This window comes from Lissotriton helveticus, chromosome 5_1, assembly GCF_964261635.1.
Source record: "Lissotriton helveticus chromosome 5_1, aLisHel1.1, whole genome shotgun sequence".
NCBI classification, from domain to species: domain Eukaryota; kingdom Metazoa; phylum Chordata; class Amphibia; order Caudata; family Salamandridae; genus Lissotriton; species Lissotriton helveticus.
Window position 1 is genome coordinate 1,436,584,679 of NC_136065.1, and position 25,028 is coordinate 1,436,609,706.

Sequence of the window (25,028 nt, forward strand, 5' to 3'; positions counted from 1 at the left end):
TTACAATGGAAATAGTCTTGGCTTTGTAAATTGTTAAAATTGCCTCGACGGGTTTCCCGTCCAACCTTTTGGCGAAGCCTAGCACTGCGGCTGAAGAATTTCTCGCCGAGTTTGCCTTTAGTGACAGTTGAGGGGACCATGAACTTTTGTCATCGAAGACTACTCCCAGATAGGTAAATACCTTCACTCTTTTAATTTCTTCACTACCACAGAAGAAAGTCTTAACTTTATTTTTTGAGGGTCCCAAAGACATAACATGCGATTTGCCGTTATTTACTACCAGGTCCAGGCTTTTCATAAAATCCCCAAACGAATCCAGCAATCTTTGCAGGCCCAGAGGGGTCCTAGCCAGTAGGACAGCGTCATCCGCGTATAGGAGCACCGGAACCGGTGTGCCTCCCATACGCGGAATGTCCAGAGTCGCCGCTAGCAGGTTTACCTCCAGGGAATTGATATATAGAGTGAACAGCATAGGGGCCAATATACATCCCTGTCGCACCCCTCTACTGGACTTAAAGCTGGACGTGCATTTCCCCTCATTCGTCATCCTGATGGAGGCGTTCAAGTCTTTATGCATCTCGGCCAAAAAATACACAAGGGGCCGATCAAGTCCCAGCTCCAGGAGCATTGTCCACAGCTTTGACCTATTAACTAGATCAAAAGCTGTGGACAAGTCCATGAAACCCAGATAAAATGAGCCCCTGGCAGCCTTGGTGTATTTAGTTATTATCAAGTGTAGGTTCAGACATTGGTCCTCCGTACTCCTCCCCGCTCTGAAGCCATATTGGGCATCTGACAGTATGTTATTTTCGAAGGCCCACCCTGTTATCCTTGCTAGAATAACCTTCCCCAGAATTTTTATAGAGGAATCCAGCAAGGATATGGGCCTATAACATCTAGGGTCAGCCCTCTGGCCCTTTTTAAATACAGGGATTATTGTTGACCGGGACCATGATTTAGGGAATCCTACATGTGCCGAGGTATTAAAAACGTTGGTCAGGATGTTAGCCCTGTACAATGGATTAGCCTTATACATGTCTGTGGGGACCCCATCTGGTCATGGTGCCTTCCGCCCTGCAGAGTCTTCAATAGCTTTAACAACCTCCCCTAGGTGAAACCTAACTGGCATGGCGGGAGGTTCTAAGGCGTGGGCCACAAAGATTTATAATTCAAGATGGCTACCATATATCTTTTCGAAATGGCTCAACCAGTCCTCCTCTGTGATATTTGTTTCTAGCACCTTATTTTTGATGTTAGAAAATAGGGGCGTATTAATAATAGACCAGAATTTTGCACTATCTTTTAAGGTAGCTTTGTCCATAAGCTCAACCCAAGCATTATTTTTAATTTCGTTTTTCCTCTCCTGTACTACTTTTTTATACTCTCTTCTAAGGTGTGCGACCAAAGCTTTATTCCTTGGTCGTTCCAGGAGGGCTTTTTTGAGGAGATTATGGGATTTAGTGCATTTATGGTCAAACCAACCCATAACCGAGTTATTTATGGCAGGTCGGCTTTTAGAGGTAAGTTCTTCAGCCACTTGGGAGCAGATAACTTCGTAGGCGGATATTACTTGCTCTCCAATAGAAAGGGGATCTCCACAGATTTCTAGATCCTGAGCAGCCTTTGAGATAATGGTGTTAAAGAACTCCTCTGGCATGACCTTGCTCCATTTAAGCCTCCTCCCCTGATCTTTTGCATTCACTTCAACTACCGCCATAGGCGGAGTGGATGTGTTTAAGAAAAAGAAACCATTTACCAATTCAATTACCACTGGGTTATGATCACTAAAAATTGACGGTATAGCATTATATGAAACTACATATTTTAAAAGTCTAGAGGAAAGAAATATGTAGTCAATTATTGAATCACAATCCCTGCCTGTAAATGTGGGAACACAGGAACTTTTTTCGAAAAACCCTGGTTCGTACAAATCATTGTTAGATAAGAGTTTCTCCAGTGCTTCCCCCTTACTTGAATGCTCAAAGTGTTGCGGGGATGTGAAATCTGGCCCATCATCATCAGTTAATAAACAGTTTTGACTACATAAGTGCACGTTAAAATCACCCAACAAAATATATTGGCAGAAAGTGGTTTGCTTTAAAGTGTAAGTGTTTAAAAAATTCGACAACCATACCAAGTTTACATTCGGGGACTCCCCTTGCTGTGAATTATAACAATTCACTAAAATTAATTTGGTATTGTTAGTAAGTTTAAATTCCAGGATGAGAAAATTATTTGATGCACAATTTATCCTACTCACTGACCCTCTAATATTCACAGAAACCAAGACCACCAGTCCCCCTATATTTCTCCCGGACAATGATTTTAATGCTGGGACAAAATATGAAGTGAAACCATCCATCCAAAAGTCACAGTCTGTGTCCCAAGTCTCTTGGAAAGCCACAATGTCATATTGTTTCACAAAATTTAGCCAGGTAATGTCTTCTCTCTTGGAACGTAGACCAGCGACGTTCCAACTTAACATCTTAACCATTGTCCCCTTAGCGTTACACAAAGTTACAGGGTTACAGTGGGAAGCAAGAGGAGTCATAGGGGGAAAATCCGGTGCCTGGGGGACCTAAACCAGGGTAAGACTCATTCCCAGTTTCCTTGTTAGCCTCTCGTCAATCACACAACTCCAAAGAAGAAAGTACATCAAATCTATTATGAGTGGGGATATTAGGCCCAAAATTGAAGTAATTTTCTCCTCCGAGACCCTGATATGAAAGCGGCGTCTGCGTCATAACGGGAGTATAAGGTCTCAATCTCGTGCTATGTGGGAACACTCTAGTAGGATGATTATAAAAGAACCCAAGAGGACGCACCCAGATGCTGTTTTCATCGTGCGTCAATGAGGCTGCCCTTAACAGGACTGTGGCCACATGTTGTGGGTGTCTGAAGTTAACTATTATACAGTCCCCTTTACAGGTCTTTTTAGAGGACCCGATCCAATTTGCCCTTCTAGTACTTAGGATATCAGGGGCAAATTTTGTGGGGAAACCACAGTTCCTGTTTAACCATGACACAGTTTTGTTCTTGAGGGAGTCATGCGATTCCTCGTGAGTCTGGGCTAATTGCCTAACTTGGGAACGTACATTTGTTAAAACGACAACATAGAGAGTACAAGCTGGAGGTAGATTTATGGATCTGCTTCTCCTTACCAAGTTATTGTTAAATAAACGGTCAAACCCTGGTGTTAATCGAGTAGCTTCTCTTGCTGCAGTGGTGGGGGCTGTTATAGCTGGATTAATATTATTTAAATGCTGGGTAGCTTGTTGCTGATTATCTTGTTGCTGATTTTCCACTCTGGCTACCTGCACTGACCCTCCTATGCCCGTCTCCACCTGTTTATTACTGTCAGCCGATGATAAGTGTTTTGCTAGCAATCCTCCTAACCTCTTAACTTCAGCGGTCACGCTGTCGAGTTTCCGCATTAAGGGTTGTACAAACTGTTCTAGTTTGGCTTCAAACTTGGCTTCCAAGGAGCAAAGTAGTTGGGAGAGTTGTTCAGAACTTAAAATGTTATTAACAGCATCGCTATCATCCTGTACTTTAGTGGGCTCGTCTAAATTGATCTGAACTTGTATGGGGATATCAGCCCTTTTTTTTTAATACTTCCCCCCCTTTTTGTTTTGTTGTCTCCTACAATTTCTAACTGGTCTAGCAACAGGGAGTGCTTCGTCGTTGTCTTCACTCACTAAGTGTATGTCTGGAGCTGGAGGCTCAGTGTGAACCTGGGCTATGAACGTGGAGACAACTATGTGATCCGGATCGAAGGTAGCAAGCTCTAAGGGGCTCTCTACAGGGACAGGGGGACTTTAATATTATTATTTGAAGGGCTATCCCTTCCCAGAGAGGCCCTTCTGTCACAGTTTATTTTATTTACCATCTTCACCAAATAGTTATCAAGAGGCCCTGCCCCCGAAGTAAATGATTCCTTAGAACCACTTGGCATGGTTAATCCGAATGTCTACTTGCAGCTACTGAATGGGGGATAAGGCTGCGGGAATATATGTAACAATGCTAACTAGAATATAAAAAATGTAGCAGGGAGACACTTTACCGGATAAGAAATCTTCAAACTCCGAATAGTCCGGTACAAATTAGTCCAAGGGGAATGGCCCAGCCCTGCCTCTTCCTGTCTATGACTGTCATAGACTGTCCCGCCCTTGTCCCGGGCTGCTCCCGCGCGCTCCCGTGTCGCAGGGGGAAGCGCAGTTCTTTATGCGCCTCCTGGTGCGATGTCAGGGTGCGCGGCTTCCGGCCGCTGATGCTCCTGGGTAATGTAGTTCTTTCCCACGGGCTCAGCCTTCCAATTGCGGCGGCGCTCGGCCGACAGGGTGTGTGGCAGCCAGCGGCTTCCTGCGGCGGCAAGGTGAGGGCGAATCAACACCCCCCGAGTCTGTCTCTCTTCCCCAGAGGGGTGAGTCAGTTGGTCAGCCTGAGGCCCTGCAACCCATCCAGGGGGTGCTGTCACATAGTGTTTGTTCTTGCCACTTTGGGTGCCTGCCCGCCTTATTGCTGGTTTAACCCTGTGCTTGCCACTGTGGTTCGAGGTGGAGTCTTGTGCCTCTGGCTTCTCTGGTACCTCCTCATCATGGTCTTTTGTCCCCCTGCCAGCTGCTCTGTTTCCTGGGTTTCGTTATGTGTCTTGTTACTTGCTCTGCACTGTACTGCTGTGTCTGGCACCAGTTTTCATGTCGTGGCCTGGGCTTTTGTTTGCCCTGTTGTGGCTATGTGGGTCTGGTTTCTGGCCTGTCCCACTCCTGGCCCCTGCTCCCTCACTGGGGGTGCAGCTGTGTGACCGCCAGTCTCGGTAGTGGTGTTGTACATGGCTTTTGGTCTGGTCAGCTGGCTTTGGCTTCTGCCTCTGTCTTTTTTTTGTGGCCTCAGTGTTCTGTGTTGGGGCCCTTGTTTACCTATGCAGTTAGGTTGGTGGTGCGTTCTCTGCCCCTGTCCCCTGGTTGGGTGCTTGCTGATTGGGGTTGGGAGGGGCTCCAGCCTTTGTGGTCTTGCTGCCTTTCAGGGCTCCTTTTGGGTGCCTGTCTGTGGGCTTTTTTGGCTTCCTCTTTCTGGTGGTTTGCTTGGGTGTGGGTCTTCTTGGACCCCTGGGAGTCCAGAGGTTGTGTGCCTGGGGAGGCTGAGGTCTGTGCCAGCCTCCTGGCCCTTTCTTTCTTGAGTGGGCTCTGCAACGGCCTTCCCTGGTTGCGGGCTGGGCCATGGGGTCTTCATGCCTGGGAGGGCTGCTTGGCTTTGGCCCTGGCTTCTCAGCCGCTTTTTGCGGGGGTGTTGTCTCTGTGGCATTGGTGGTGGCTGGTTTTGATGGCTTTTCTCTCTGCCCTCCGGTATTGGAGTGTGCCGCTGTTTCTGGGTCTGTGTAGGCACTGTGTTGGTGGCCTTCGGTTTCTGCTGCTGCGTCTGTGGTTCAATCGGCTGTATTCCCAGTTGCTAACGTGGTTGTTGGCTGGCTTGGTCTTTTGCCTGCCCTGCATGTCCCTCCCGTTCTTGTGATCTTGGCTTGGTGGTAGATTCCTGCCATGTTTGGGCTGGGGATCTGGTGCCGATGGTTTCCACTTCTCCAGTGTCTCTGGGGCTGTCTTGGATATTTGTGTTTCTTAAATATAACAAGGGAACGCAAACAGTTGGCTGAGGACCGTGGGGAATTACGCTTTGGAAAACAAGGGTCCTAAGCTTAAATTGGTGAAGATAAAGAATAAAATATAGTCCATAATAGGAAGCTATATTTATCCTCTGTCCAGCCGGACAGGGTATTTATTTTCGACACAATGAAAAAACAATTATATGAATGGTTCATAGGCACAGTCCTGTACCTTACTCAGAAAAGACAAACAACATATAGGGGGGAAGAAATTCCACAGGCAACAAGGAGCAATACTGGCCACTTTTAGATCAGTATTCAATTAAAGTTTTTGCCAGTCAGTACTAAACACAACTAAAATATAACACAATGGTTAGGTTGTGGAAGCACTATTCAAAGTCGACGTTTCGATCCCTTTATGCTCCAATTACATGGGATCATCATCAGGACAACAATTGACAAACATTTGCCTGCCTATAATTATTAAACAACCGCCTGTTATGGAGGAAGAAAGGGGGAAGAAGAAGAAAGTCATAGCCGAAGGCTAAATTAGAACGTGTACTTTCAACATATCAAACAGTCCAGCTACTTTGTACATCTCACAGTTATTCGGAATCGGCTTAACGTGTAATAATTGGTGTATTATCATAACGTGAAGGTTCAAGGGGCTTTCATAACCGAGTGTGTTTGTGTCAAGGTGTTCGATCAATTTCTGGCATTTAGTTTAATTTATTTGTGACGGAAATTCAACCAGTGAGCAACCATGTGTGTCCATTCATACAGTGTCCTAGGTGAAGTTGGAGCTCTAAACTTACTCGTGCACGGAGGTTTTTACCGATCGTTGGCTTTCAATAGTAAGAGCATATGGTTACCAACACGGTTTTCAGAACCATCGGGTTGGAGGTTCTGCCTCGGGGATTAAATAATTAACGCTCATTAGAAGAGGGTTACAACTTGCCGGTGGTTTTCTGTGTGGCATGCTAGGAAGGACAGTTAATTAGTACCTTGCCGTTCTAAGGATCTGGTTACGATGCAGGTCTTCCGTGGTGAGGACGCTGCATCTAGGTTTGGGGATATTAGAGGAAATTTGGTCATAAGAATGGCAAGAGTAGCCCGTTTAGGGATTAAGGCATTCTTTACGCGGGTTTTTTTTCCCTTCTTACCGGCGTGACGCATTGGCCACGGAAAGGTAGGGGTTCAGGGGCCGAGAGGAACACGGTGCTATATCTTCGTGCCGAATGCGGGGTTTCTTTTAAATAAAAGCTGCACCTGTCAAAGGAAGGTGATAGCGGAGTAAGCGATGGGCTATGAAGTTAAGCTTCGTTAAGCCGCTTATTTTCTTCGGTCCTGCTTGGTTTCAAGTATAATTTGTTTACCTTCAAATTACGATGTCTCCATTAAAGTTGGGGTTTCTGGTGGACGCAGGAACGATATCCTATCGGTCCGCATGCGGGGTTTCTTTTAAATAAAAGCTGCACCTGTCAAAGGAAGGCGATAGCGGAGTAAGCGATGGGCTATGAAGTTAAGCTTCGTTAAGCCGCTTATTTACTTCGGTGCTGCTTGGTTTCAAGTATAAATTGTTTACCTTCAAATTACGATGTCTCCATTAAAGTTGGGGTTTCTGGTGGACGCAGGAACGATATCCTATCGGTCCGCTGCTGTGAATGCAGCCTGGTAGGGTGTTGCCTTCAGGTTACTTGAAGCAGCATGTTGATGGAAGTAGAAAGAGGCAAATACTCGGCGGCCATGGTGGAGCTATGATTCTACCTTGGTGGCGGCCATTTTGGAATGGGTTTTTGGGGAGGGATCGATGTTATAAATAATGCCCTAGTGAATTTGGTGAATCAAGGTGATATTTGAAAAGGTGCTCGCTGGGAGGTTGTGAGAGTGCAATCTGTGACATTATTTACACTGATTTCGAGGATTATATAAAACATGCACATTTTTTAAAACAAAGGAAAGGGAAATTTGTTTTCAACCTGGGTACCGCCAGGGAGTCAGATACTTGATTGAGGGATAATATGATGCAGTGCACCATATTTTCAATCGATAAAAAGTCTGTTTGTCTGCTTGGATCCAGGGCAGAACACAATAGAGTTTATAGTAGGGTGGTCCAATCTTCTGCTCGATTAAGGCCAGTCCTTATCGTGTCGAATTGGATCATTGTCTTTAGCTCCTCTCAGTTCAATATTTGGGCCATGTCTCCTCCTCTCGCTGGCAGCTTGATCACTTTCAGTATTGTCCATTTTATGTCATTTTCGGTATGCCCCACTTCTTCGAAATGGTCCACTAAAGGAGCATTGGTCGTCTTACATCTTACACGGCTCCTGTGCTGGCCAATGCGTGTCTTAGCCTTTTGTGTGGTCTGGCCAATATACAATTTTGGACAGGGACATTGTATAGCATAAATCACGTTTGAAGTATTACAATTAGAAAATGAGCGTCTCTCAAAGGTGGTGTCATTGTGAGTGAATTTAATTCCCTCCACCGTGAAATCACAGACATTACAGCACCCACATTTTGCATGGCCTATCAATGGTGGTAATCCCCAAACTGCATCAAGTGTGGCTCCCTGCGGTGTAGTGTAGTGGGTAATGCTGCTCTCACAAGGCTTTTATAGCAACCGTGGCCAATGCGCCACGCCGGTAAGAAGGAAAAAAAAACGCGTAAAGAATGCCTTAATCCCTAAACGGGCTACTCTTGCCATTCTTATGACCAAATTTCCTCTAATATCCCCAAACCTAGATGCAGCATCCTCACCACGGAAGACCTGCATCGTAACCAGATCCTTAGAACGGCAAGGTACTAATTAACTGTCCTTCCTAGCATGCCACACAGAAAACCCCCGGCAAGTTGTAACCCTCTTCTAATGAGCGTTAATTATTTAATCCCCCAGGCAGAACCTCCAACCCGATGGTTCTGAAAACCGTGTTGGTAACCATATGCTCTTACTATTGAAAGCCAACGATCAGTTAAAACCTCCACGCACGAGTAAGTTTAAAGCTCCAACTTCACCTAGGACACTGTATGAATGGACACACATGGTTGCTCACTGGTTGAATTTCCGTCACAAATAAATTAAACTAAATGCAAGAAATTGTTCGAACACCTTGACACAAACACACTCGGTTATGAAAGCCCCTTAACCCTTCACGTTATGATAATACACCAATTATTACACGTTAAGCCGATTCCGAATAACTGTGAGATGTACAAAGTAGCTGGACTGTTTGATATGTTGAAAGTACACGTTCTAATTTAGCCTTCGGCTATGACTTTCTTCTTCTTCCCCCTTTCTTCCTCCATAACAGGCGGTTGTTTAATAATTATAGGCAGGCAAATGTTTGTCAATTGTTGTCCTGATGATGATCCCATGTAATTGGAGCATAAAGGGATCGAAACGTCGACTTTGAATAGTGCTTCCACAACCTAACCATTGTGTTATATTTTAGTTGTGTTTAGTACTGACTGGCAAAAACTTTAATTGAATACTGATCTAAAAGTGGCCAGTATTGCTCCTTGTTGCCTGTGGATTTTCTTCCCCCCTATATGTTGTTTGTCTTTTCTGAGTAAGGTACAGGACTGTGCCTATGAACCATTCATATAATTGTTTTTTCATTGTGTCGAAAATAAGTACCCTGTCCGGCTGGACAGAGGATAAATATAGCTTCCTATTATGGCCTATATTTTATTCTTTATCTTCATCAATTTAAGCTTAGGACCCTTGTTTTCCAAAGTTGGATATTTGTGTTGGCCTTTGTGTTGGCCTTTCTCCGGCTGCTGCTGGGCCTCCCACAAGGTGGTCCCGCTTGGGCTAGTTGTCCCTTTGTCCAGTGGCACATGTCTGGGCAATTTGGTCTGGGGTGGGTCAGGGGTGTACAGGCTCCTCTCCAGTGGTCGGTGGGCTTGTCTTTCACCAGTGCTGTTTTGTCTGCCTTGGGCATTGCCCCAGGGGTTGTGCTTGGGGGGGTCATCTTTGGTGCGTGTTGTTTGGAGCAGGGGTCTTCCCTATTGTTCCTAGTTGCTCTTTGGGTTTCCCTGGTCTAGGTGGCTTTGGTGTTTGCCTTTTCCGGCTCTTGCTGGTTGCTGTGTCCTGGTCCAGTTTGGTCCGTTCAAGGTCCGTTCAAGGTCTCGGTGTCCGCAGGTTGAGGTTGTCCCCTGTTGTTGGCCTATTCCTGGTGGGGTGTTGTGCTTCGCTAGGTTCTGGCTTCAGGCTTCCGGCTTCCACTGTTTTTTTCCTGTTCCAGTGGGATGTGTGTTCTGGGTGCTCATCGGGCCTGCCTGCTTCTGTCCGTGCAAGTAGCTTTGTGGCACTGGGATCTGTTAGTTGTATGCCTCGTCTTGGCCTGTTGCCTGTTCCTGTGCACTGGCTCCTTCCCCTGGCATGGGTGCTTGGGAGGTTGTCCTGCGTTAGCGCTGGTGTTTGGATCTGGACGTTCTTGCCTTGCACCTCATCCTCCTCTGGGGTTACGGTGGTGTTGGTGGCCTCTGTGCTCTCTGGTGGCTGGCCTGGTGTGGTTGGTGGGGGTTTGCTCTTTGGTCAATCAATCAATCAATCACGGCATTTATATAGCGCGCTTCTCACCCGGGAGGGTCTCTAGGCGCTGGGGGAAGGGGGTGTGTTACTGCTCGAACAGCCAGGTCTTGAGTTGCTTCCTGAAGGAGAGATGGTCTTGGGTACGTCGAAGGTGAGTGGGGAGGGAGTTCCAGGTCTTGGCTGCCAGGTAGGAGAAGAATCTTCCTCCGGCGGTGGTTCTGCGGATGCGAGGTACGGTGGCGAGTGCGTGGCTGGTAGATCGTAGCTGGCGCGTGGGCGTGTAGAAGGTCATTCGGTCGTTGAGGTACTTGGGTCCCAGATCGTGTATGGCCTTGTGTGCATGGGTGAGGAGTCTGAACGTGATTCTCTTGCTGACGGGGAGCCAGTGCAGTTCTCTCAGGTGTCCGGTGATGTGGCTGTGTCGGGGGATGTCCAGGATGAGTCGTGCGGAGGCGTTCTGGATTCGTTGGAGTCTTCTCTGGAGTTTGGCTTTAATTCCGGCATAGAGGGCGTTCCCGTAGTCCAGTCGGCTGGTGACGAGTGCCTGGGTGACGGTCTTCCTGGTTTCAGTGGGGATCCATCTGAAGATCTTACGGAGCATGCGCAGGGTGTTGAAGCACGAGGAAGAAACGGCGTTGACTTGTCTGGTCATTACGTCCTCTTGGTCATTACGTCCTCCCTTCCTGGTTTGAACGGTTGGTCCTGCCCTTGTTTGATCCTCTGCGTGTGGGCCTTGACCCTGTTGGCGGGCCCTCTCCTCTTTTGTTGGACTGGTCTGTGGTGGGCCTCCCCAGTGATGTTGGGGTTTGTCCTGCTGTTGTTGCATGTTTGGGGATGGGGCTGTTGGGTCTTCTCCTGTTCCCCTTGGCTCTTTTCTGGAGCTGGTTGCATGACTGTTGGGCTTTGTTGGTTTCTCCTTCCTTGGTTTGCTTCGGTTCCACTACGGTGTCTCTGGGTCAGCTTGTTGGTGTTGGACTACCTAACATTCAGAAAACTGCTGAAAACATCATTGTTCTAATCAGCCTTCATCAGCTCCTTAGTTGGTCCTAGCGCAGAGATACCCTTATGGGGTGATTCGGGCACTCTGTAAGCTATTACAATAAAATAAAATGAATTGAGTAAGGATGCCTTCTGGACTGGTGGGCACTCTTGTAAGCTTTTCATTCCCTATGGGGTGCTTCTTCTATTCTTGTACTTTTGGTGCTGGTTGTTTTGCGGGTGTGGTTGCTTCAATCCCGCTTTCCCTTCTGAGGTTTGTCCTTTGGACAGGGGGGTCTCTGTGGTGTACACATTTTCCAGCTGAAGTTTTAATGTTTGTCCTTGCCTTGTTGTGGCTGGGTCCCTTCGGCTTGCCGGTTTTGGGGGATTGGGGGGCAGTGGTGCCTGGGTGCCCTACTTGTCCTTTTTTTCTGTGGTTGGTTGCCTTCTTTGGCCTTCATCAATTCCCTGTTGGTCTGTCCTTGGCTTTGCTGGGGGGCTGGCCATTTTGGGGTCTTCTTCAGGCTGTGGCCTCCTTGCTGTCCTTCTGTCGGCGGTGGTCTCTGGTCCTTTTTTAGTAGGGGCAACATCTGACAGAGCATCCAGCCCAGAATTTTATCTGAGGTCAACCTCCAATGTAAAGGCAACTCAGTGCATAGTCCATAAACGAAAGAAAAACAATGGCTTGGGAAGAATCATGAGTCCAGTTTATAAAGTACTGGACCCAAGCGCAAGCAGGCTCAACAAAGCAATTCTAGGTCCCCCAGTCAGCAGCCGGAGCACACTCACTGGCCAGCATACGAAGCAATATTTGAATTTCTAACCAAAATTCCAGAGCGGCTTTCCTTTAGGATGCCATGCAGTTGTTACGAGCAAGATGGGAGCATGGGTGGTGGCTCCGTGGGCTTGCCACTTCTTATTTGTTACCTTTGGTCATCTCCTGCTTCTTCTGCATGGTGTGTCCTTTTTGTTGAGTTGGGTGCCTTTTGGACGGTGTGCTCCTGCCTGTGTTTTTCCTGTGGTTCTTCCATTTGCACCCCTTAGGATACTGCTGTTGGTGTGGTGTCTTGAGAATTCTTTGGTGGTTCAGAAGGCCGGTTTCATTGCTTTGGTATTCTCCACAAGTTATGAATGGTACGAGGACAGAAAGGACCTGGGGTATTGCCATACTAATTTTGTGTAATCTTCATTACTACTGGTCCTGATGTCCTTTTCTCATTCATTATGCCCCTCCCACCCTCCCGGCCTTCCTGTTGGTGGCTTGGTATGTTCAGGCAGAATGCTGGGTAAGTATGGATTATACATTCCCAGTGGGAGGGGGGCTAAGGTCCCAGCATTCCTCTGCCCCTTTTTTTCTGTTAGGCGGTGGTTATCTCCACAAGTTTGGAATGGGACAAAGACAACAGGACCAGGAGTAATGAAGATTACAGATAAGTGATAGGGCATTCAGTCATCTTCCACAGACAACAAATATTAATCATCTTGACTGACAGCGAGATTGCAATGTTGTTGGTTGTGATAGGGGTGGTGGTGGTGGCACTGGTGTGGGGGAGGGAGCTGAGGAGGCTCCTCTTTGCCTCTCCAATCTTGACCTGCTCAAAGATTTTCCCTTTTTGAGGAAAGCCTAATGCCACAGACTGAACCCTTTGGCACCTATCTTTTCAGATGGAAGTTCCTGTTCTGGCATTGCCATCCATATTTGATTAGCATGTGAAACATTGAAAGATTCATTGTTAATTCCTAAGCATTATAAAGCAATGCTATTTAACAACATTCATTAAATAATTTTCTATTGGAACTTAAAAATATTACATTTTACATGTAGTATATATGCTTTTATGTTTAAAAAACATGATATAAACGTAATTCAGATCTCTTAGTTTGTCATCAACACATATTTAGCAACCTTCATGAAACGCCAACAATTTGGCCTATGCGGTCATTATCAAGACGGCAGGAAGAGAAAATGCTTGAAGGGAGGCTCGGACTTGGAATAATGAAGATGACAGTCAAGTAATTTAGGATATAATATCTGTGTTTGTCTTCCTTCCCTACATAAATATATATTTTATTGGTAATAATTGAGACATAACCCAGATCAAAAATATATTTGAATGTGAATTTTTAGCTCATGCATATAAAAAACATTGACACCTATGCTCCAGTTTTCCCGTATTATCGACATGGACGAGACTCTGATGATACCATGGTCCTGAGAACTCAAAGAGCCAGTCTCAAATAATGTTGACGTGTGTGACAAATAAACGCACAGGTAATAGTAATTCTAAGGTAGAACACAGAAAGAAAGAAAATAATGTATTTATTTAGGATAAAAATATAAAGTAAGTGCAGAATAGTGCACAAAAAGATTAATAATGTGAGAGAAAATAGATATGAACAATTAAAAAAACGGAGACAAAATAGGAGAGAACAACATTAAAAAGTAAACTGTATTATTTGAGCGCTGTCCAAAAAAATCTTCTTAACATAAGAAGGTGAGGTTAAGTGGTTTTCAAATGTTAGTAATACAAATTAAAAAAAGTAGCAGGAGGCAAATGTAGTAGTCCTTTGACTAGTCTCTCAGGGATGTATTTAAGGTTTCGGTATTGGCTGGGTTCTAATTAAAGTGGAGTGGTACGTGTTTTGTCAGAGGGAATATGTATTTCGTAACACTACAGCAAGGAATAACTCCCTCTGAAGAATGAAGATAAAGAGACGTCTTTGACTGTTGTTAAAATTGTTAAAAGTCAAATGCTTCTCTCATTTGTTTCTGTTACGCTTGACTTTTGTAACAGAGTCGAGTAACCTTTCAAAAGACGGAAATCAGGAACAAAATGCATTATTCTGAGCCTTGCTTCGTGAGGAGCCCGTAGAATCTTTTAGCTGAAATCGAGGTTTGTGATAAGATCAGCCCTCAGGAACATCACAGTGGTCACACTTCAAGTCAAGACCTTTAGCTAAATTGCTATTCTAAGCATTCTGAGCCAGGCATTCAAACTCGAAAGTGCTTGATTTGCAAGTTAATGACGCTGCTGCAAGTGGCAAAGAATGTCATTTCTTGTTTTTGGGTTTTTCAAAAAACACACCTCCAAAATAGAATGGGCCTAATTTATGAAAAGTGATGCAGCGCCGAAAGAAAACAGTGATGAGCCACTTTTTATGGCAACCTCCTTGAAACACTAATTGTACTTCATATTTACAGCATGACGCATCATGTTGCAAGGAGTTACAGATACGACAGTATTTCTGACGTGTCTGTAGGTGCAAAAATGAGGCATTGCTGGAGTGTGTCGCAAAAGTGACGCAACTCCAGCAACAGGTCAATAAACATGGGCAAGTCCCATGTTAAATGTTCCTGCATCAGTGTTAAGCTTAAATCAAACAAAATGATTCCCTTGGGTCGTGTACAGAAGAAGCTTGGAATTAGCTATAACCACAATCAATTATAAACACATTGACTAAAGAAATTGATCAAAAGTGGAGTTACATAACAATTTATTGAGACAATAAAAAGACAATTTATAATTACACTGGAAAAAATGTTAAAAAACAATTAAAACAATTAAAATACTATATACTTTTGTGACCAGCACAAAAATGAAGGACAGACAGAACTCAATTGTAAAACATACAAATTAGAGATTACAAAGCGTACATTCACAATTAAAATTTCAACGACCCCTGGTTTTATAACCTTACAATCTTATATACACCGGGGGGGGAAAAAAGATGAATTGTACAGAAAATTGCGTCGACGCGTTTCGGTGGTTTGCGTATTATTATGTGCCACCTTTATCAAGACTATTGGTTTGTTGTCTGTCGTGTTACTGGATCCTTATGGTTGTCCTGTTTGGTGGGATTCCTTATTATGTAGAAGATAAAAATTCTTTCAAGATGTGAGGAGATATTCTTATTGGGCGGTAACTATCTGGAGGTTACTGATAATTCTCCTATCCAATAAGGATTTAGAAATTTTTTTTAAAATCTGTAAATCTTCAGACACTTTTATGTCACTACTCTTTAGTTGTTCTTAACTTGTAGCGGGGATGAATATCAAGATCAATGGCGGTTGGCTTCAATGACCAAAACGAGTCTCTCTATAATGATCAAAAAGAGATCTCGTAGTCCAAAACGAGTCTCTCTATAATGATCAAAAAGAGATCTCGCAGTCGAAGGAATAATAAAGGCGCGGTAAGCTGCCTTTACTTTTGTGAGCGTTGGGGTAGTTTCTTAAAAAATGGTATAATCGTATCCCCTGCTGCAGCAAAAGCGTCCGTTCGTATCAGGTCTTCGTTTTCAAATGAAATGTGTTAAGCTTGCCACGAGGCAGGCGTAAGATATTGATGCATTTGTGTTCTAGAAGTGGTGCAGTGAAATCCAATAGATTCCAATGCACCACTTCTACTACCCTTTCTTGTGTCGTAATGCCCCCCTCCATACATTATACCCGGCACAGGTATAATGTGGTGCAGAGGTTTACAAAGTGACACATCTACCTAGATGCGTTACTTTGTAAATATAGTGCAACAGGGCAAATTTTTTATGGCGCTGGTGCATCACCAAAAGTAACGGACAGGCGGCACAAAGGTAATGCAAGGGCCCATAAGTAAGCACCAAGATCCTTAGAAACTGGGGGGCAGATATACAAGCCCCTTGTACCTCCTTGTGCCGCCATTGTGTCACTTTATGTGATGCAACAGTGCCACAAACAATGCGGCCAATTGACAATGTGACTCATCTAGGGAGCCCTGCATCACATTATACCTGCGCCAGGTATAATATATCCTTCGTGAGTATTCCCATGCAAAAATCTATGTAGAATGACGCAGTGAAATGTACAACATTTCACTGCGTCACTGTATGCCTTATCTGCGTCAAAATCGCTATGCCTGCTCAGTCCAGGCATAAGGAATGATGCAGGGCTTTTTGTATGGGACACACCGGTCTGTTGTGGTGCATTGTGGGAGTTGCGTTCCTTTCATGAGCAACTCCAGCAATGAGTCACTTTTTTGCCAACAGATGCGTCAATATTTCTTTTTTTTTTTTTTTTTAATATCCTCATTTGCCACCTCGCCACCCAAAACTTCTATCTTAATCCACCACTGGGCTTTTATATCTCATAGGCTGGTTTAGAGTAATGAGGCATAAACATCACATATTCTTGAGTCTGGCCTTCCTCTGAACTATCCCTCTTGGCCACCTGACTCAACATGTGTGTCCTCCTCCATCTCTGTTTATCGTCCTGAACAAAAACCATATACCAGCGAGACAGGCACGGGCTTAATCATCGGACTTCAACATAAAAAATAATTCAACCAAAACATAACAAGAAGGGTATCCAAAATCCTCTATTTCTCTTAGAACGGTCTAAAATATCAAGCTTAGCCATATATCTCATAGCTAAAATCCAATCCATTAAAGTAGGACTAAGTGGTGAAACCCATAGTTTACATATCTCTCGACGTGCTAGCAACATAGCATAAAAAATAAGCCTAACATTGTTATTCAAAAATCTGTTTTCTAAATCATATCTCCCGGTAATAATTAATTCAGGGCTTACCTCAATGCGTTGGTTCAGAGATTTGGAGAGAGAGTTACTTACATCTATCCAGAATTGCTTGATTTTTGGACAGGACACAAACATATGTAAATCATCCACATTTGGAACTTTACACTTTGGACATCCAACAATTCCTCCAACTTTAAATTTAGAAAGTCTATACGGAGACCAATATGCCCTGTGAATGGTAAATAAAAGGTTTCGCCTTAGGTTTGCAGGTTTAACAATACTATAAAGCATGAACATAGTTACTTGCCATTGGTTTTCTGTCGCAATCCTTGGCAAGCTATCCATCCACAGGGTCTCTGGCAAAACGAATGGTCCATCTTCCATTTCTAGTATTTGCCAGTACCAAAAAGCCACTTCCTTCTTAAAGATCCCTGTCTCCAGCTTTAACTCAAACTCATTTTCAATTCCGATCTCTGTTTCCAAGTCATTTGCCCAGCTTTGGATCTGTAGATATTTATATTTTGAAAAAACCGGACCCCACATTTGCTGGCAAAAACCCCATGTTATAAGTTTGCCATCTTGAAACAAATCTTTCCACCTTTGCAGGGCAGGTTCCTTTTTCAGATGTAGTGCTAGCGCGTCTTTTGTCCAAGATGGAGCACCAGGAGACTCCCATATTGGAGCCATGTAGCGTCAATATTTCTGATGCATCTGTTCATCCTTGAGCCATAGAGCACTGTATTGTAAATACAGCACATCCATGGTGGTGCAAGGACATTTGGCACTGGAGTATACACTTTAACTATCACCTACTGCTGCACAACTCAGGAAAACACAGATGCATCGGACATGGCTAGAGGACTGTGCTGGTAAAACATATGCACTGTACATGAGCAACCATGACTGCAATCAAGTAGAAGAAAATACCACATAACAAATTGTGAAACTGTCCTGAGTGGCACATTTGTACTGTACACAGATCATCCTCCCACAGTCTAGTGCCACACTAAGTAGTGATAGGGATGGTCACACACTGGCATGGCATGGGGTGGAAGACATTAGACTGAAGTAGTGTGCACATTAGTACTGGACAGGTGTCAAGCGTACAGTACAGAAACACATAGAGGAGTAACTCACAATGTGTAGGCATCAAAAGCCCCTATTGGGGATGGCGTGACTCTTCATACCACATACTTGTCCCAAAAATGTGTCAAGTGACAGCAATATATGAGAAAAGTCACATATAATGTCAGTTTGCTTGAGCAGGTCAGCATAGGGAGCACAAACGTAAACAAGAGCCATGGCTGGTCAACAAACCACAAAACAGACATTGCAGTGACACACTTTGCATACTCACAACTGACAAAAACAACAAGTAGGTGTAACCCAGGATCGCATGGTCACACCAACACACTGCTCAACCACAACTCCTACGTGTACCCACAATCTGAAGCACATGTCTGATAATGTAAACAGACAGGCACGCATTACCTGGATCAAACATGTGTGTAGGTGTCACATACACCTCAACACTTCTGACAATGACAAGCCAATCACACTGTATGACTACTCAAGTGCACACATTCAAATGCACCCATGTGACTATGAAGCCAGGCCTACACAAGATGACTACACATCTACACTGCTGTTCACACATCAAGACAGATCCCCCAGAAATGACGGACCCTGTCCATCACACAAGTTATCCTGTGGATAGAATTCACTTCTGTTGTGGTACAGCATCCGAATATGACGTGCACAAAATTGGAGACCCGACAATAGAATGATTAGGATAAGAGTAGATCATCACAGACAACCATCATTGCACCCTCAAGCCTCTGAATCAAGAAGCACAAAAGTGCCTGTAACCTCTGGCAACCTCTCAAAAAGAAAATCAAGTAATTGCTAATGTGAATGTGGCATACAGAGCATGTGTCCCATCTACACTGCTGTTCACACATGAAGACAGATCCCCCAGAAATGACGGACCCTGTCCACCACACAAGTTATCCTGTGGATAGAATTCACTTCTGTTGTGGTACAGCATCCGAATATGACGTGTATAAAATTGGAGACCCGACAATAGAATGATTAGGATAAGAGTAGATCATCACAGACAACCATCATTGCACCCTCAAGCCTCTGAATCAAGAAGCACAAAAGTGCCTGTAACCTCTGGCAACCTCTCAAAAAGAAAATCAAGTAATTGCTAATGTGAATGTGGCATACAGAGCATGCGTCCCATGAACATATACACATACATTGCCCTTTTTCATTAGCAAGGGCAGTGAGAAAGCACACAACATGAGTAACAGCCTTTATTACACAATCTCTGGTTAGGCATCATAAATTGCAAAACATCAAGGCCATTGGCCAGTCCAAATTTCTAGTCTGCACATGTGTGCATGAGAACATGCACATTAAATGGATAACACAGTCCACTCCCATGGGAATCACCTCAGGTCAGTGGCTTTGAATGGGCAGTCCAGGCACTGCTGTGGGAGAAATGCGGTGGGTAGGGGAACTTGGTTTCAACTTTAGCTTTAATTTGAACTGGCAGGGGGCTGATTGTCGGGCCAGGGGGAGCACAGGACCTGGGAGTGAGAGAACTGGCTGAGTAGAGGGATACGTGGATGTGGAAGCCTGAGGGCTGCTTGGACTGGCTGGAATGATGGTACGGGGAGCTGGAGACATGCTGTCAGGAGGCTCAGTGGCTGAGGGTGAATGTTGAAGGCTGAGTCTCAACTGTTTGGGGACCCGATATCCCACAAGTGTCTTGGCCAGAGTGAGGTGGGCACAACAGCCTCACTGTTCCCCAAAGGTGTAGCAGGTGCAGATGGATCTCCCCGTGGGAATTTGCAGGACCTGGTGGTAAAAAAATGAATTTGGAGTTAGAATAGTAATTTATTATTGTTTATTATCCCACATTTTCCCTGAGTTTAGTTGGTTTTGTACTTGGAGTAGTAATTTATTTTGGTTTATTATCCAGCACTTTCTCTGAGTTTATTTGGTTTTGGAGTTGAAATAGTTATTTATTATGGTGTATTATCCAGCACTTTCACTGAGTTTGTTTTGGTTTTGAAGTTGGAATAGTAATTAAAATTAGTTTATTATCCAGCACTTTCCCTGAGTTTTTATGGTTTAGGAGTTGGAATAGTAATTTATTACATTGTATCATCCAGCACTTTTACTGAGTTTAGTTGGATTTGAAGTTGGAATAGTTATTAATTATAGTTTATTATCCAGCATTTTCCATGAGTTTCGTTGGTTTTGGAGTTGGATTAGTGATTTATTAAGTTTTATTATCCAGCACTTTCTCTAAGTTTAGTTGGATTTGGAGTTGGAATAGTTATTTATTTTGGTTTATTATCCAGCACTTTCCCTTAGTTTTTTGGTTTTAGATGTTGAAATAGTAATATAATTTGTTTTATTATCCAGCACTCACTTTCCCTGAGTTTTTTTTGGTTTTGGAGTTAGAATAATAATTTTATTTGGTTTATTATCCAGCACATTTCCTGATTGTATTTGGTTGTGGAGTTGTAATTGTAATTTAATTTGGTTTATTATCCAGCACTTTCCAACATTTGTTTTTTGATTTTGCAGTTAGAATAGTCATTTCGGGGCTCATTAGGATGGCGGGTGGACCTGAGCCCGCCTGCCATCCCTGCAGTGTTGGGATTGGATGCCAGACATGCAACGGTCTTGTACTGCAAATTAGGGTGCGACCACCACCATGGTGGTTGTATTCTGCAATTTAACATTGCGGGGGGTGCTGCTGACAGCAGCACCACCGCGATGTTAAAATCCCATGCCAGGCATTTCACTGCACCACTTGGCAGGTACCACATGGTGCCTGCCACTTGGTGCAGAGAAATGCTATAGTACCCCCAGATGCACCGCACCTTCCCCAGACACAAGGGGGGCCTGCCACCATACTACAGCTCTTGCTCCACCCGGCAGTCAATCATGACGATTGCCACCGGCAGAAAAGCAGCAGATGGACTTCCTGCCTGCCGCAATACCCACCGCCATCATAATGTGGTGGGGGGTAAATCTCATGATGATGGTGGAACGATCGCCATCGCCAGGCTGGCAGTTGTGATCGTTACGCCATCATAATGAGCCCCTTAATTTGGTTTATTATCCAGCATTTTCTCTGAGTTTATTTGGTTATGGAGTTGGAATAGTAATTTAATTTGTTTTATTATCCAGCACTTACCCTGAGTTGAGTTGAATTTGGTGTTGGAATACTAATTTATTATGTTTTATTATCCAGCACTTTCTCTGAGTTTGGTTGGTGTTGGAATAGTAATTTTTTATGGTTCATTATTCAGCATATGTATTGAGTTTAGTTGGTTTGGGAGAGAGGAATAGTACATTTTTATTGTTAATTAGGTATTTTATTTTTGTAGTTTGTATGTATATTTAAATAAGAATGGAAATGTATGTTAAGTAATATTGTAAATACTTTTATTGGGTAATACATATTTGTTTTTGTTTTACACTCTATTTGTTTCTATTTTGTTTTGTTATACATTATACAATATTTAAAACATTATTCAGTTATTTTGATGTTGTTTAAAATGTATTATAGAGTATAATATATTCTGAACATACATTTTCTTGTAGAATTGGAAAATTATATAATATGTATTTTACATTTTTTTGTATCTTTTATTATTTACTATATTGAATATTATTTTCTTTAAATAATATTTAATATATCAAATAATTTACAAATTGTATAACAAATATATAAGTTTACATATAATTTATATTCATAAATGTTTATATTGTTTGGTACATTTACAGTACATGAAATAAACAGATTTTAATATATATAAAATATATTTTTTGTTTACACATTTTTTAATATTTTTGTAACATATGTATGCTTTTTGATACTACATAAAAACATAATTTTTTTTAGCATTTTAGAAATATTTCTCCAATCTGTTCCATGGGGAGAAAGTCTATTTTTCATTTTTATTACACAGCCATGTTTTCACATTTCCTCACTTTTCTATCTGTTTGTTTCATTTTTAGATCATTTTCGAAGACAGAAACTCATGGTTGGGAGCTGCATTTCGTCGCTTAAGGTAAGTTTGATATAATTTGCTTTTAAGGTACTTATAGGGTAGGGGCAAGGTAGTAGTAGTGTAATTAGATTTGTTAGAACATTATTTTTTAGGTTTTGGGTATGATAGAAACTGTTTCAGTAGTTTAGTGTTTTATGTGTTTGACGTTGTGTTGGATAGGAGTAGAGTGCTATGTAGTGTTAGTTATGTGTTGTTTAATTCTGTGATGTTGTGTTTATTGTTAATGTTTGTGGGTTTGTACGGGTTTCTGTGGGTGGGTGTCCTTTTATTTTCTTTACAGGTTTTCCTAATTGTGAACGGATGGTGGTGTCAACACGCTTTTTTTAATAAAAAAAGGAAAATGTATCTTTTTTATTGAAAACAAGTTGTTTTACATTTCCGTTTATTTTTTGGGTTTGTTGGAGCGTTTTCTTTAGGTATTTTTCGTTTGTTACAGGTTTTGTTATTGAGAGGATTGTGACGTTGGAGTCTTTTTGTCTACAGTTACATTTTTGCATTGTTTGTAGACTAATTTTTGGGTTTTTGAGAGTTTTGTTTTTTATGAGGATCGCGTCGTTGGAGCCTTTTTTCTACTTTTGTATTGTTGCATTTTTTTGGGGGTTCTCTTTCCGAATGGATTTGTATTTTGATTTATCTTCTGTGGATTTATTGGATTTCCAGGATTGTCTACTGCCACATAACTGTAAGTAATTGTTTATTATTATGGGTGGGAAATGTTTTTTAGTTACTTTGATTTGTTTGTTTATTTTGTATTCTATTAATTATATAATGTCATATATATTTGTGCCATGTTTTAAATTTTACATAACATACTTACTCATATTTATTTATTTTTAAAAAATTGTCGAATTATGTTGTTTAAATATTTTGAAATTTTAAAATGGCTATGGTGTTTAGCACTTTTTTTACAGTATAGATTTAGCTATCATGTCTAGGTATTCTAGACCTTTGGTGTTTCCAAATAGTGTAGTTTTGTGTTGTTGATATTCATGCATTTTTTTAGTTTGTTTACTTAGCTTAGGTATGATTTTAGTTAAGGATCGTTCTAGCCTTAGCTTTTGATAGCTTTGTTCTTTTTGATAACTTCTATACGTTTATGTAGGGTTGGTTGTCCTGTTCCAACTGTGGCTTTGAAGGCATTGTGCCATCCTTCCACTGCTTTGTTGGTTTTACCTTTTTGAACTAGAGTACTGTGGTAGACTTTCCACCAGGTTATTTGGAACTTGTCTACGGTGCCCTGATCTATGTAGCCTTCCCACCCAAGTGTCTTCAAAGTAGTCTAGGAAGGGAGTTGGTTTGGTTTCATTTGCTTGAGAGAAGGGCTTTCAAGAAGTAGTTTATGATGGTTTGCTATTTCAGTTATTGGTACATAGGCAAGCGCAATTCTTTTTTTAATTTGGTAGGCAAAGTTGCTATTGGTGGCGTAATCTATACTTAAAGTAGATTTTGTAGGTGTCTCCAGATTCTTTGGTCAAAGTGGTAATAGCAACCTTGCATTGCAGTGTGTGGGTATATTTTTAAAATTGATTGAATCATTTCTTATTCAAAATAATTATGATTTTTTGCCGAAAGTAGTTGTTGGTGTATTGTTTTAATATTGTTAGGAGCTCTATGTATGTTGTGTTTTGATTGTTGGGGAGTAGTGCATATATGAAGGAGATGTTAGTATCTTCATATTCGCCTAGAATAGTATATAGTTGCTAAAAAGGCTTCCGGAAACTTTGAATGTGCCATACATCATCCACGTTTCGCTGTTTTTATGTTTTTGTAAGTAGTTGTTTGTTGCAAAGATGATAATTCGTTTTTCATGACATGTTGTCATGCGGAAGGAATTTGTAATCTTTGTAGGTGACTGCATTCTGGTAATATTTGTATTCCTGCAAAGGTTTGGGGGTGAGAGGTGTCTGAGCTGTAGCTCCTTTAGTTCTGGCAATTAACCTCTTCAGAGTAGGGATAGATGGTAGTTGTCCTGTGACATGTTCAGGTACCCTAGTTAACCAGTTTTTATGTTTTTGGGTACTTGTTTGTTGGGAGCTGGTTCCTGCTTCTCTGATTGTCTTGAGACCAACTCTAACCTCAATTTCAGTTACATTGGGTGGATGGTTGTGTTTTTGACATTTACTACATTGGTTTCTATTGTAGTGGCTCTCCCATAGCAAGAGTTAGAGTAATGTTTATATAATGTGTTTTGTTTCCAGTCATTTTCTCTTGTGCGTAGGTGTAGCCCATGTAGCACAGAAGTAGATGTCCCTTTTTTGAAGTAATGAATTGTACTGGTTCTGACATTTTCTGGTGTATCTTTGAATATATATATGTATATACTATTACACATTCTCAAGCACCCTATTGTCATTAAATCGCCCATCCTCATAAGATTTTATATTTATCATAGAATCACTATTTTTGCTATAAATAGCGTATTCTTTCAGCTGTGTATCGGGTGTCTGACAGTGGTTCTAAGACAACTATATGATCTCGCCGTGGATCGGCGTATGTCCATTCCCTGCTAAACTGTGATTGTTCATCACTTAAAATCAAACCTATATTTTCTTATCTTTTTTCTTAATACTTTTTCTACATTTTACATTCATTTGCAAATTAACATCAAAGTATAGTCTTCTTTTCCAAAATTAAATTTTCAAAATTGCATTTTTGATTCAAAATTCAAAATTCATGAGGCACTTATTCATATTAACTTGATTCGTCAATTAATTCCTTCCAACTTTGACATATTACAGAAAAATTACAGGAAAAACAAATTAGCATTTCATTACTTTACAGACTAAGACTTGATTTTTGAACAATTTCCAGTTCATGATCACAATTACACATTACGCAAATATTTACATTCTAATGTCATATTCCTATGTGTACAGCCAATTTTTCACCACTGTTTAGTCCCCCTGGGGTTTTTGTAAGGAGGTCCATTATGTATTGTGATTCAAGTCTCCGTAGCATTTTTAGTCTATCCCCTCCTAGAATATTTGGGAGAATATGGTCTAAACCAAAACATTGTAGTTGATTCTGATCATTCCGATGTTTTTCCGTGAAATGTTGCGCCACCGGGTATGCTTGATCGGTCTTATCAATTGCCCTCATGTGCTCCAACACTCTTATTTTCAACTGGTGAACTGTGCTGCTTATATGACGTTGCCCGCACGGGCACACCAAAAAGTACACTACATAGGGCGTGCTACATGTTATGAATTTAGTTATTTTCTTTGTCATCCCTGTATCAGGTATAGTATATGTTAACACCCCCTCTTGCTGTTAGCGCAGGCTTTGCATTGGCTACAGGGATAAAAA